Source organism: Macaca thibetana, chromosome 20 (genome assembly GCF_024542745.1).
Source record: "Macaca thibetana thibetana isolate TM-01 chromosome 20, ASM2454274v1, whole genome shotgun sequence".
Classification (NCBI taxonomy): domain Eukaryota; kingdom Metazoa; phylum Chordata; class Mammalia; order Primates; family Cercopithecidae; genus Macaca; species Macaca thibetana.
In genome coordinates, this window is record NC_065597.1 from 65527023 (window position 1) to 65540747 (window position 13725).

At 50.0% G+C, this 13725-nt stretch overlaps 2 protein-coding genes across 2 annotated transcripts in view; one reads left to right on the plus strand and one right to left on the minus strand.

Moving 5' to 3' along the window:
• NUBP1 (NUBP iron-sulfur cluster assembly factor 1, cytosolic) overlaps positions 1-13725 on the minus strand; it is a 612258-nt gene that overhangs the window by 527422 nt on the left and 71111 nt on the right. The window lies entirely within an intron of this gene.
• Positions 12642-13725, plus strand: part of GRIN2A (glutamate ionotropic receptor NMDA type subunit 2A) — a 421161-nt gene continuing 420077 nt past the window's right edge. The window contains exon 1 of the mRNA XM_050774166.1: positions 12642-12646. The gene's annotated coding sequence lies outside the window, so the exon portion shown is untranslated. The remainder of the gene's footprint in view (positions 12647-13725) is intronic.

A 13725-nucleotide genomic window follows, 5' to 3' on the forward strand; every position in this document is an offset into this window, starting at 1 on the left:
TTGGCGGGGGCGAGGGGTCTCACTGTTTACCAGGCTGGTTTTGAACTCCTGGGCTTAAGCAATCCTCCTGCTTTGGCCTCCCAAGCTGTTGGGATTATAGGCATGAGCCACTGCTCTTGGTCAGAGAAGCGGACTTTTGAAGTCTCTCTGCAAACATGGCTTTGGTGCTTATAAACAGAAACTCTGCAATGTGAGGGGCAGAAATTGTTAACTAATGTTCATTCCACATCCACAAAGATCTGGCAAAGGGCAGTCTATTCCACACTGTAGACTTCTGATCGCCTGTGATGGAAGCACCTGGCGAGGCTTGTTAAAAATGCAGAGTATTGGTTATTTATTGTTGTGTAACACGTTGCTCCAAATTGTAGTAGCTTAAAACAACAGCAACTAGTTTCCCAGTGAATCTTCAACTTGGGGAGAGTTCATCAGGACTGTCTCTGCTGGGTCGGCTCCACTGGGGACTGGGGGATTCCCTTTTGAAATGACTCACTCACATTGCTGGCAGGTTGGTGTACTTGTTGGTTGGGATTTCTGCCGGGGCTGAGGGCTGCAGGCCTTGGTTCTTCTGTATGTAAGGCTCTCCAAAGGATGCTTGGGCTTCCTCACAGCATGGTGGCTGGGTTCCAAGATAACAAGATAAAATTATATTGCACTTTTCTGATCTACATCTCTGCTGTACTATATTGGTTGAGGGAGTAAAAAAGGCCCACCAAGTTTCAAGAGTTCATAAATTCATCCTCTTGATGGGGGAAGTGTCAAGATTCAGAAAGAGCATGTGGGATGGAAAGTATTATTGTGGCCAGCTTTGGAAAATACAATCTGCCACTTAGCAAATTCCCATGACCCCACTGCAGAGCTGCAGGATCAGAATTTATGGAGGCAGGGCCAAGGAATCTGCATTTCAATCTCTTCCATGTAACTTCTATTGATCACTGAACTTTGAGATTCCCTAAGTGAGGATTGACGTGCAGCCTCCATAAGACAGTGCCAACTTAGCATTTAGTGTAGCTGACTGGAAGATAGGAAACAGGCTTTTGTCCTGGCCAGGCACCGGAATTCCTGTGTGACTTTGGGAAAGTAACTTACTATTTCAGGGTTCATTCTTCTTAGCTGTTTAATAATTATACACAGTTCAGGGGGTCATTCTCAGGACTAAATACTACAAAACCTAGAATATGCTTAGCCTAGTACCTGTTGCTGAGTGAGTATTCAATGAATAGTATCATCTTCAAATGACATTATTATGACTGCTAAAGTCTTTGTCAATTTAAAGTGCTCTTTTATTATAATTATCATAGCTACTGTTTGTTTACAGCTCTCTCAGTGCCAAGCCCATTATTACTTAGAATTTGCAGGTATTAATAACCCCATTTCACAGAGAAGGAAATTGAGGTTCAAAAAGGTTGAATGACTTACCCAAGGAATGGGAAGAACTTGGATTTGAACTGATTGTAATTTGGTTCCAAAACCCCTACCCCTACCATGTCACACTGCCTCTTGCTATGTGATAACAGAAGCCTCTTTTTAAAAAAATTAAATTTGTCTTATTGCCTCATCTTGAAAATGAGGTCTATAACACCTTCCTTGCCAGAAGGTTGGTGTTGGGGTTTATTGTCCTTCTAATATCTTGTCTTCTGAGACAGTGCTGAGATCCATCCCGGCGGTTAAATCCCTGCTTGCTGGCCTCTATTGGTGTGGTGGGAATGCAGTTCTGGGAGCCAGAGAAGAGAGATGCTTCCTACCTACCCCCTCCTCATTCAATGGGGTCCCATCCACCTGCCAAAAAACAATGTGGCCATCTCGCAAGGAGGCGGTAGCTTCCTTACAGCCTGACAGCTGTGACATTATGAGGCTCAGTGGGTTGAACTCCAGAAGCTTAAGCTCAAATCCCAACTCTACCACTTCGTACCAGTATGACCTTGGGTAGGTACTTAGGGAGCACTTTACCACTCTAGGCTTCTGTGTCCTCCACCGTAACAAGGGGATACCAACTCCAACCTTTGGGTTTGCTCCAAGGATTAGATGAGCTTAAGTAGATAGGCATCTAAGAAACGATTTGGTACACAGAAAGTTGGGTGCGTTTTGCTGTCATGGAGGGGGGTCCTCAGCGCCTTGCAGACCTGGATCTCTTTCCACTTGCAGAGGTGGATCAAGTCAGGCAGAGTGCAGCTCTGGGGGCTCAGCCCAAGGCCCTGCCATGACTGTGGGGGCTCATTCTTCTTTGCTTCCCATTGCAGTTGTTGCTTGAACTCTGCCCTGACACCTAGGGGCACACCAAGACACACACGAGCACACCCACTCACTACTCTCTACCATCTCAGCTTTTTACTCATTCTTTAAGCAGGAAGGTAATATATGTGCATGCCAAAAGCAAACCATGCCTCACAGTGAGAAGGAATCCTCCCTCTTTCACCTGTCTCTCTCCACTTTCTCCCAGTCACCTGTGTTCCCTTGCTGGCGGCAACCACGATTGCTAGTTCCTTGGGTACCCTTTCAGAGATAATCTATGCATAGATAAGCATATAGGTAATTTTCTTAAGCATATATTGCTTTTAGTTTTTTTAAGCAAAGATTGTATTTTGGAATGTTTTTAGATTTACAGAAAAGTTGCAGAGATAGTACAGTGACTTTCTATAAACTCTTCGACTAGTGTTCCCTCATGTTAACATCTTACACAACGCAGGTACATTTGTCAAAACTAAGAAACTAACACTGGTACATTGCTGTTGACAAAACTTCAGGCTTTATTAGGATTTACAGGGTTTTCCCCTAATGCCCTTTTTCTGTTCCAAGACTCAATTCAGAATCCCACGTTGCATTTAGCATATATGCTTTGTCATTGATGGAAATCACACAATTCCTTCACCCTTTTGCAAAGAATAAAACAAAAACCAAAACCTCAAACGACCACCACAACAAGCCCTACGAATTCCTCACCCAACCACAAAGGCTGTGAACATAATCATTTCTACCATTTATTAAAAACTCAATATACACAAGATGTTTTATCTAATTTCATTCTCACAACAACCCTGATTTCACAGGCAAGGAAATTTAGGCCCAGGAGGCTAGAATGACATGCCCACAGTCACCCAGCAAGAGAGATGCTGCAGAACTGAGGTCTCAGCCGGGTCTGTTGGCTCTCAGGTTTGGTCATTGAACTAGTCTTTCTTCTTCTCCCTGTACCCTGAATCCTTGGACAACTTTGCCTAATTAAGAGAAATGTTTTTTTATACAGTTTGGATCTGACCGCTGGACTTGGTGACAATTTATTTTGTGGCTTCCTACTACAAATGGAGTTCTTTTTTAGGAACAGTGACTTTCAGAGGGCAGAGCCAGGAATTTTAATTGAGTGAGAGGCAGCAGTGGGTAGCAGAGTGAGTACCAAGTGGCAAGTCAGAAAACACCTATTTAAATCCTAACCTGCTCTGTGACCTTGGGCATTCGTATCAATGCTAATTAGTCATAATAATCACCTTTACTTATTGATTTCTTATTATGTATCAGGTGCTGTGCTAAGCAACTCGTGTGCATCACCTGATTTAATCTTCTCAGCAATTTTGTGGGAGAGGCACAAAGAATCCCTTATTTTGTTTCTTATTTATTTATTTATTTATATATATATATTTTAATTATACTTTAAATTCTGGGATACATGTGCAGAACGTGAAGGTTTGTTACATAGATATACATGTGCCATGGTGGTTTGCCGCACCCATCGACCCGTAATCTACATTAGGCATTTCTCCTAATGCTATCCCTCCCCCAGTCCCTCACTCCCCGACAGGCCCTGGTGTGTGATGTTTCCTTCCCTGTGTCCATGAGTCCCCCCATTTTATAGATGAGGAAACTGAGGCTTCAGGCATTGAGCAGCATGCCCAAGGCCACACAGATAGGAAGAGGTGCATCAAAGATTTGAACCTGGGCAGAGGGGCTACAGAGCCTGTATTTTTGCTACTGCTATAATACCGATATAGGGAATAGCTAATATTTATTTTCTACGTGGTGCACACGATTCCAATCACTGTATGCAATATATCATTGAGTCCCCACAATGACTCTATGGAGTCAATACTATCATCTCCATTTTTTTCAAATGAAGAAACTGCTTTCTCATTTGTTCAGTGAAGCAATCATTTCCTTTCTGCTCCATAGTTGCTTTCTAAGAGCTGTCACTTCCAGAAAAAGGGTTAAGACAGGCAAGGACTCAGGTAATGTGGAAAGGGGGCTGACTGTTGACTAAGTCCCTCCCTCTCCCTCTCAGAGAGAAGCCGTGGGAGCCACAGGAGCTTGGGGAGGCGGCTGGACTAGTGCCTCACCTGCGCCTTCTCTGGAGGCTGGAGGCACAGTCCGAGTTCCCTGGGGCTGGCTGTGCCTGTTGTCCATCAGTCCAGGCTGGGCAGGCTGCCTCCTTGGCAGAGCAGGCTACAGCTCAAGGCTCCTGAGCACTGCGTGGCTCAGTGAACTGTGCAGGGAAGGGAGGCTGCCAATATGTCACCGGCCAGCACCCCCATGGACACCATCTGGGACACACTGAGCTGGAGAGCTAGGCCTGACCAATGGCTGCCCCTCCGCCCTGCACACCACACCTTCCTGAACACACACCAGGAGCCACTCAGCCCAGGAGAGGTATCTGAGCATCAGGGGACAGCAACATCTTAGTGGAACCCTCAAGGGCCCTATAAAACAATAATAAGCATCCTAATAACTGACATTTATTAAACCCATGCTATGACTGGGCACTATGCTAAACGTTTTATATGTATTGCCTCATTCAATTTACCCCTTAGAAATCCCTAAATGGCAAGTACTATTACTATCCCCACATTATAGATGAGGAAACTGGAGCACAGAGAGGCTGACAGATCTACCCAGTATCATGCAGCCAGTAAGTTTCAGAGCTAAGGTTCAGATGCTATTTTTAAAAGTCTGGCTGTCTGTGATAAGTCCTGGATTCCAATCTTTGCTCCATCTCTAACTGATGAGTAATTCTATTTGGTCTCTTACTCTTTCTGGTTCTTGTTTCTTCTTTTGTGCCATGCAGAGATTGTACCATATTTTCAAAATGTGTTCATCAGAGTCCCAGAGTTCTGTGATGAGCTTTGGTGTGGGTGGGAGGGAGGCTAGGGGTGAAGCAGAAGTTAAGGAGCATCAGACTCCAATCTCTTACCCACCTTTTCACCTGAGATCAAAGCTTCACTTTTAGCTTCTTCCTATATTAGGGCAATGTAGGGGAGTTGGCTTATGAAAGGGGCTCTGCTGATTGAGGCAAGCTTAAACGCAGGAATTGCTAATCTGACATTCTTGCATCCTAAGAGTGAAGAAAAACGAGCCTCAAAGATGTCAAGTGACCTGTCTAAAGAGGCCCAGCAGGCTGGGCACAGCAGCTCATGTCTGTGATTTCAATACTTTGGGAGGCTGAGGTGCGAGGATTGGCTGGAACCCAGGAGTTCAAGACAAGCCTGGGCAACAAAGCAAGACCTCATCTCTATTAAAAATATTTTTAAAAAGCAGTGGCTCATGCCTGTAATCCCAGCACTTTGGGAAGCTGAGGCAGGTGGATTGCTTGAGTCCGTGAGTTTGAAACCAGCCTGGGCAACGTGGCAAAACCCCATCTCTACAAAAAGTACAAAAAATTAGCCTGGCGTGGTGACATGTGCCTGTAGTCCCAGCTACTTGGGAGGCCGAGGTGGGAGAATCATTTGAGTCCAGGAGGTGGAGGTTGAGGTGAGCCAAGATCATGCCATTGTACTCCAGCCTGGATGACAGAGTGAGACTGTCTCAAAAAAAAAAAAAAAAAAAAAATGCTGGGCATGGTAGCATGCACCACCTGTAGTCGCAGCTACTTGGGAGGCTGAGGCAGTTGGATCAGTTGATCCCAGGAGTTTGAGGCTGCAGTGAGCTGTGATAATACCACTGTATTCCAGCTTGGGAGACAATGCAAGACCCTGTCTAAATAAACAAGTAAAATAAAATAAGAAAAATAAAGAGATCCAGCAGGTTAGTGAGTTTGGCAGATAACATCGGATTGGTTTAAACTGCAGGTTCTGGAGCCAGACAAAAATAGGTTCCAATCCTACCTCTGCTAATTACCAGTCACTGGGCAGAGTCAGCTCTTGACTGGTAGACCCAGCCTGTTTTACTACCGCTAAATGCGCTCAGTAAGATTGCTAATGCCCTGAGTCATTTTTCTGATGGAGAACTCAGTAACTGAGTCATCTTTCCTTTCCCTCTTCACCCCAATCCCAATTCCCCTCCTAAAGAGCACAGGACACCCAAATATCTTTTGACCTGCCTAGCTATGCTGCATATACCAGGGGCACCCAAGGACGATCACCTCTTGAGGAATAATTTGCTGTGACTTTCTACCTGGCAACCTCTACTGGAAGTCACATCCAGTGGAGAGGTCTGTGTTCATGAATAGGAAAAGGGCTGTGCTTGTGACAGGAAGGTATGAAAAAGAGACCATATGTGACTCTTAGTAGCTATGTGACCTCCAGTGCCTTCAGCTTTGGAGTCCTCTTTTTTTTTTTTTTGAGATGGAGTTTCATTGTCACCCAGGCTGGAGTGCAGTGGCACGATCTCAACTCACTGCAGCCTCCATCTCCCAGGTTCAAGTAATTCTCCTGCCTCAACCTCTTAAGTAGCTGGGACTACAGGCAGATGCCACCACGCCTGGCTAATTTTTGTATTTTTAGTAGAGATGGGGTTTCACCATGTTGGTCAGGCTGGTCTCAAACTCCTGACCTCAAGTGATCCGCCTGCCTCTGACTCCCAAAGTCCTGGGATTACAGGTGTGAGCCACTGCGCCTAGCCAGAGTCCTCATTAGAGGAAAAAAAAAGCAGTGTTGGGGGTTGGTTTGATCATCCCCAAGGGCCTCCACAGTTTCAAGATGGCACGCCTCAATGACCCCTGGTACCAGGAAATATGACCTCTCTCCTTAGCATCCAGACATTTCCCTGAGAAGTTTTTTTTCCATAGGCACAGACTCTGACAGAGTCTTTATCTGCGGAGTGAATGATGAGACTTTTGGGCACTGCTGGCCTTGGGAAATTGGCCTGACATGCTCTGACTTTACGGCCATCAAAGCACTGTCTTGAGGGACTGCTCTGACCAGTCACGGCTGAGTGACAGAGCTTAAGATGGAGCCAGCTTCCCTATACAATTGTGAGTGAACCTACAAGAAAGACATTTCCTACAAGAGAGGCCTGGTCTCCTCCAGACATGGAAGCTGCCCTCCAATGGTGAGTGTGAGAAAGGGCACCCAAGGTGCTTCCTCTTGGGGTGTAGCAGTGTGGCCCGCCCAGGTATGTGGAAGAACTGCTCCTTGTTCTTTCTCTTAGAGAAGTTTTATCGGTGTGTTAGCCAGGGTTCTCTAGAGGGACAGAACCAATAGGATAGACGTATATATAAAGGGGAGTTTATTTTCATTTTTATTTTACTTTTTTGAGACGGAGTTTTGTTCTTGTTGCCTAGGCTGGAGTGCATTGGCACAATCTCAGCTCACTGCAACCTCTGCCTCCTGAGTTCAAGTGATTTTCCTGCCACAGCCTCCCAAGTAGCTGGGATTACAGGCATACGCCACTATGCCTGGCTAATTTTTTTTGTATTTAATAGAGCCGGGGTTTCACCATGTTGGCCAGGCTGGTCTTGAACTCCTGACCTCAGGTGATCCACCCATCTCGGTTTCCCAAAGTGCTGGGATTACAGACGTGAGCCACTGTGCCTGGCCTAAAGGGAAGTTTATTAAGGAATATTGACTCACATGATCACAAGGTGAGGTCTCACAATAGTCTGCAAGCTGAGAAGCAAGGAAGCCAGTCCAAGTCCCAAAGCAGAAGAACTTGGAGTCCGATGTTACAAGGCAGGAAGCATTCAGCCCCGGGGGAAAGATGGAGGCCAGAAAACTAAACCAGTCTAGTCTTTCCACGTTCTTCTGCCTGCTTTTATTCTGGCTGTGCTGGCAGCTGATTAGATGGTGCTCACCCAGATTGAGGGTGGGTCTGCCAGTCCTCTGACTTGAATGTTAATCTCCTTTGGCAACACACTCACACACACACCCAGGAACAATACTTTGCATCCTTCAATCCAATCAAGCTGATCAAGTTGATACTCAGTATTAACCAACATAGTTGGTATAGCTGCTATGAAGGTTTTCTTAGCATCTGAAACTCTTTGAGCAGCAAAATTCTGCTCAGCATCCTAAGCTGCATTGAGAATTAAGCTTTGCAGCATAGATGGAGTAAGGCTGTCGTGATCCTATACACGCTGTCATAGTCTCTGTATGTGTGGTGAAGCTCCAGGTGCCTGACACATGACGTGCTCCACCCTGGTGACCTGTCCACTCCAGTGAAACTCCAGCTGCCTGTGCCTATGTTTAGGGCACACTGTCCCTTCCAATGAAGGGCTGCCATTTTTCTTTATTCAAAAGAGGCCATATCTGTTTGATTTATCTTTCTATAAGTCTGATCATGAATAACTTAAAACCCTGAATTCCAATAGTTTTCAAGAAAGACAAATCCAGTTTCAGGGTTGGCATCAATTTATGAGAAAAGCAAGTGCAGAGGCATCATCAGAATCCCCTATGGATTTAAAACAAATGTCCGTGCCTGGCCCCACACCTGGAGTAGATCTAGAGTGGGCATAGGCGTCTGTGTTTTATTTTGTTTATTTTTTTTGAGACAAAGTCTCACTCTGTCACTCAGGCTGGAGTGCAGCAGTTGAACACCTGGGTTCTCTTCATGTTGCCCAGGCTGGTTTCAAACCCCTGGGCTCAAGTGATCCTCCTGCCTTGGCCTCCCAAAGTGCTGGGAGTACAGGCGTGAGCCACTGCACCCAGCCACATCTGTATTTTTAAAAGTCCCATAGATACAACCCACATATCCATTGCAGGGGACTGGATACACAAAGTATGGCTTATCCATGCAATAGAGAGCTAACTGCTCAACGATAAAAAATAAAAAAGCTGCTGATACATGCAATAGCACAGAGGAATCTTCTAGACATCAGGGTAAGTGAAAAAAGCCAGTCACCAAAGAATACATAGTGTAAAATTCCACTTACATGAAATTCAAAAAAGGGAAAAACTAATACACGGTATTAGAAATCAAAACTGTAGTTTACACTGAGTGGGGAGAGTGGGATTGACAACAAAGGGATACAAGAAAATTTCCTGGTGGCGATGAAAATACTCTGTACCTTGTTTTACATGATGGTCTGTGTGGATACACAGATTTTCAAAAGAAACAAACTGGCTGGGTGCAGTGGCTCACACCTGTAATTTCAGCCTTTGAGAGGCCAAGGCCAGATGATTTCTTAAGGACAAGAGTTTGAGACCAGCATGGACAACATAGCAACACCCAGTCGCTACAAAAAATAAAAAATTTACCAGATGTGGTAGCATGTGCTAACCACTAAAGTCCTAACTACTTGGGAAGCTGAGGCAGAGGGATCACGTGAGCCTAGGAGTTCAAGTTCACAGTGAGCTACGACCACACAACTGTACTCCAGCCTGGGCAACAGAGCAAGACCCTGTCAAAAACAAAAACAAAAATAAAAACCCAAACACCTAAAAACCTTCACAAATGAAACCCTTAAGAGGTATGAATTTTATTATCTATAATTTATAGCTCATTTAAATAAAATGGCCTAACTTTCCCTTTAGACCCCAAGCCAGAGTCTTGCATGGGTGTCAAGGAGTGGCCTAATCAGTTCAGCCCAGCCATAGGCTCAGGAAAGGAAACACTTTCCTGCTCCCTGCCTTATATTATACAATCCCCCATTTTAATGTACTTTCCAGGATTTCCCTCACCCTTTCTCTGTCTTTTGGATTAAAACAACAACAACAACAACAACAACAAAGTCCAGGAAACCCAACATAGAACAACCAGCTCAATAAGGAATCCATTTGTCTCCAGACACTGTACCCCTCTCCTGTCTCCATTTCAGCAGCCACATCCACATTCCTGGAGGAAGTTCCCCTGCTTCCAGGCTACTTCAAGGCGCATGATGTTGATTGAGCATCTACTATGTGCCAGACCTTGCTTTACTAAGGCTGCCTCCTTTTCTTTTCAAAATAATCCTGAGAAGTAGATGTTTTTACTGCCCCCCAATTCCAGATTAGTGATCAACAAGGGGAGGTAATATAATGTCCAAAAGTGATGTTTTTAGTTTGATCCAGCTTGCCATAGCAAAACATCATAAACAGCAGAAGTTTATGTTTCTCACTTCTTGAGGCCGGGAGGTCCAAGATGAAGTGGCATCAGACTCAATGTTTGGGGAGGGCCTGGTTCCTACTCATAGGCGGATGCCTTCTTGATTAAGCCTCACTTGGTGGAAGGACCTGGCTGATTCTCTGGCGTCTCTTTTATAAGAGCACAGATCCCATTTTACTCTCATGAAGCCATGAAGTCACCTCCTAAAGGCCCCAATACCATCTCCTTGAGAGTTAGGATTTTATCCTGTGAATTTGGGGGTGGGAACACACACATTTAGACCGCAGCAGGTGACATTAGGTTAAGAGGAGGAGGCGGGCTTAGAGGAGTGATTGCAAAACCTCTTAGAATTTAAGACCCCTTTCCTTCCAAGGCCTGAAAGGCAGACAGGCATTGGAGATACAGGTGAGTATAAAGGGGCAGAGCTCCTCACTCGGCCATGCATTTCATGCCCAGTCGCTAGAATTTAAGTCATCCGAGCCCTCACACACCCAGGCCGTCCCATGTTCTCTGGCTCATCTCTTCTGGTAGCTTAGAAGTCGCAGCCTCAGGGAGACTTCTTTTTGGTGCAACTTAGAAGGAAGCAAGTGTGAAATGCAGAAGTCTTTGCTTTTAGGATTCTGGCTCCCTGAGATTAGAGGAGTGGGTTCCCGTACGGGGGTGGCAAGGCACAGGGAGAAGCATTGGAGCAGACTCTGCGCGCGCGCGCGTGTGTGTGTGTGTGTGTGTGTGTGTGTCGGCGCGCCTGTGCGTGGAGGGGGATAGCTGTACCCAGCGCGAGGCACTGGGGGAGGAGGAAGCGGTACAGAGATCTGAATAATTGATTCTTCAGCCGCACCAGACGCCCGGGAGCGGGCGGAGAGCGTGGTTCCAACACCACGGACAGCAGCGCGCGCCGCCGCAGGCGCCCCCGTCGCCAGCCAGTCACCTATCCTGGCCTTATTTGCCGCCGTGCGCTCTCAGAACGGGTGGCCGCGCTCCGCGTCGCCGCCGAGGGACTGCGGGGTCTGTCTCGACCCACCTAGGAGAGAGGCTGCGCGCAGGAGACGCTTTCGCCCGCCGGAGCTCCAAGCCTCTTGGGCTTGCGCGGGGGCTACTGCGTCTCGCCGGCTGAGAACAAGTCTCTTAAGTTGGTGTGGAGGGCGCCCCTGCCTTCCCCCTCCTCTTCCTCGGAGGCGACCGCAGCAGAAATACGCCCCGGGAACCCGGCTTTGCCAGTGCTGTGAACCAGGGTGTCCAGACGCTCTCCGGACTCCCTCTGGGAAGTGGAGAGCCGAACGCCCTGCGCGGAGCTGGCCCCGCAGCGAAGGGCCCGGAGGGAGCTGCCTTTCCCCGCCTGCGCCTCTCTCGGCCGGGGACCGCGGGGATCCCCGGCCACACGCGCGCGCACGCTCCCACATTCACTCACACACATTCGCCCTGAAACACACCAGCCCGGAGCTGGGCTGCGGAGAGGGTGCTCCGGCGCGCTCAGAGGACCGGGCAGTTGCCGTCCGGAGTGGGGCAGGAAGCAGAGCTAGGACTCTTGGAGGGGAGCTCCTAGGGCTTGGCCGGATCATGGGACCGGGTGAGCGCTAAGAATCGCGGCCGCAGCCATCAGCCCTGGAGATGACCAGGAGCGGCCACTGCTGAGAACTATGTGGAGAGAGGCTGCGGTGAGTGCTGGCGCGGGACGCTGGGCCTGGAAGGCCCCCTTGGGAAGGGGGAGGTGGGAGGCCTGGAGAGGGAGGGAGCGGCAGGATCTCAAGAGGGTCGCTGCGTGGGAACGATCCACCTCCCTCGGGGAACCGGGACCGCGGGAGCCCGCGTCCTTCCCTCCCCCTCTCCTACTGCCGGCTCGTCGCAAACTCAGCCAGCGCCCCCCCACCCTTGTTACCTCCTCTTTCTCTCCCTACCCCCCTCGCTTAGCAGCTCCCGGTCGCACAACTCCCAGCAGCCGGCGCTGGGGAGGTGGTAGGGGGTGCGGGTGGAGGTGCCCAGTTAGCTTCTCGTGGGTTGCCAACCTGGGGCTCCCATTCTCCTGTGCACCCTGGAGTGGAGCTCCCGCTATCAGTCACAGGGGCTGAGGATCCGCACTGGGGGCGTCGTGGGCATGGGGCTTCAGCTTCCCCCCTCTTGTCTAGCCCCCCTGGGCGCACAGGGGGGCTTGTGAGCGCTGCAGACTGCAGCCTTCCCCTCAACCCTCCCTCCCCTCGCTGGTGGGCTGACCCTGCCTCTCCTTCTCTCCTCCGCCCCGGTAGAGCCCTGCTGCAGAGCCTCCGGCTGGGATAGCCGCCCCCCGTGGGGGCGATGCGGACAGCGCGGGACAGCCAGGGGAGCGCGCGGGGTCCGCAGCATGCGGGAACCCGCTAAACCCGGTGGCTGCTGAGGCGGCCGAGATGATCGTGCGCGCAGCGCGCCCCACTGCATCCTCGACCTTCTCGGGCTACAGGTACGTCCCAGCAGGAGATCAGGGCTCCGTGGGCCGGGGAGGAGGGAGACTCGACCGGAGGGAGAGCGGCAGAGGTGATGGTCAGGCTAGAGAGGGGAGAGGGAAAGCGGGAGGGAGCCCAGCGGCGAGGCGCAGTAGGGGCACCAGGGGGCGCTGCGGCTCCGCGCTCAGCGACGCTCACCCAGGAACGCCGAGGCAGCTAGGAGTTCGCCTCAACTTCCCCCGGCGCCAGCAGCGCCCGGTCTGAGAGGCGCGCGTCAGGTCACGCGTGCACGACCGCGCTGGTATTTTCAGGTACGCGGGGCTGTGCACTTGCCGCCGTTCATGCGTGTGCCCCACCTGAGGACGTGTGAGGACTCCGGCTGGCAGTGGGCACCGCTTCAGCAGCCTGAGGAAGTGCGCAGAAAAGCGCGCGTGCCTATGAGCGTGTGCGGCCCACTGCCCACGTGCACCTAAGACTTGGCAACAGCGCCCGCAGTAGAAAGGCTAGGGAGGGGCTGTACAGTCCACGTCCGTCTGGGAGCTTCTTGGGAGCCTACCTTTCCCCCTACGCACGTTCTTTGCCAGCTCCCACGCGCTGGCCCGCGGGGGGACGCGCCTACTCTCCAGAATTCAGCACTGCACACGGCGCGCGTGAGAGAGGGTGTGTGTGTGTGAACATGTGTGTGTGCATGTGCGTGTGTGCATGTGCGTGTGTGCACGCGCGCGTGTAGGGGGTGGGTCCTGGGCCTACTTGCAGTTGAGTGAAGGACTCTTCACGGTCCCTCGGCGCGAGGTGGGGCGAGCCCCAAGTTCCCCCAGGCCCCGCGGAGCCTGGGCCCACCAGGCAGCGTCCTCACTCCCAAGCACCTGGGGTGTACTCTGCCTGAGAGGAGCCGGGTCTGTAGTTGGGGCTGGGCGTAGAGCAAAGTGTGTGGCGCACGCGACGGGCTCGCAGGGGGCGGGGTCAGCCAACTAGCTCCACTCTCAGGCCTGGACGCGGGGTCTGGGCGCCGCCTCCGCACGCCCAGCCGGGTCTGTAGTTCGCTCCGTGCCAGCAGGGGGCGGGGTTGATAACTTGGTCTTCACTATCCCAGGTG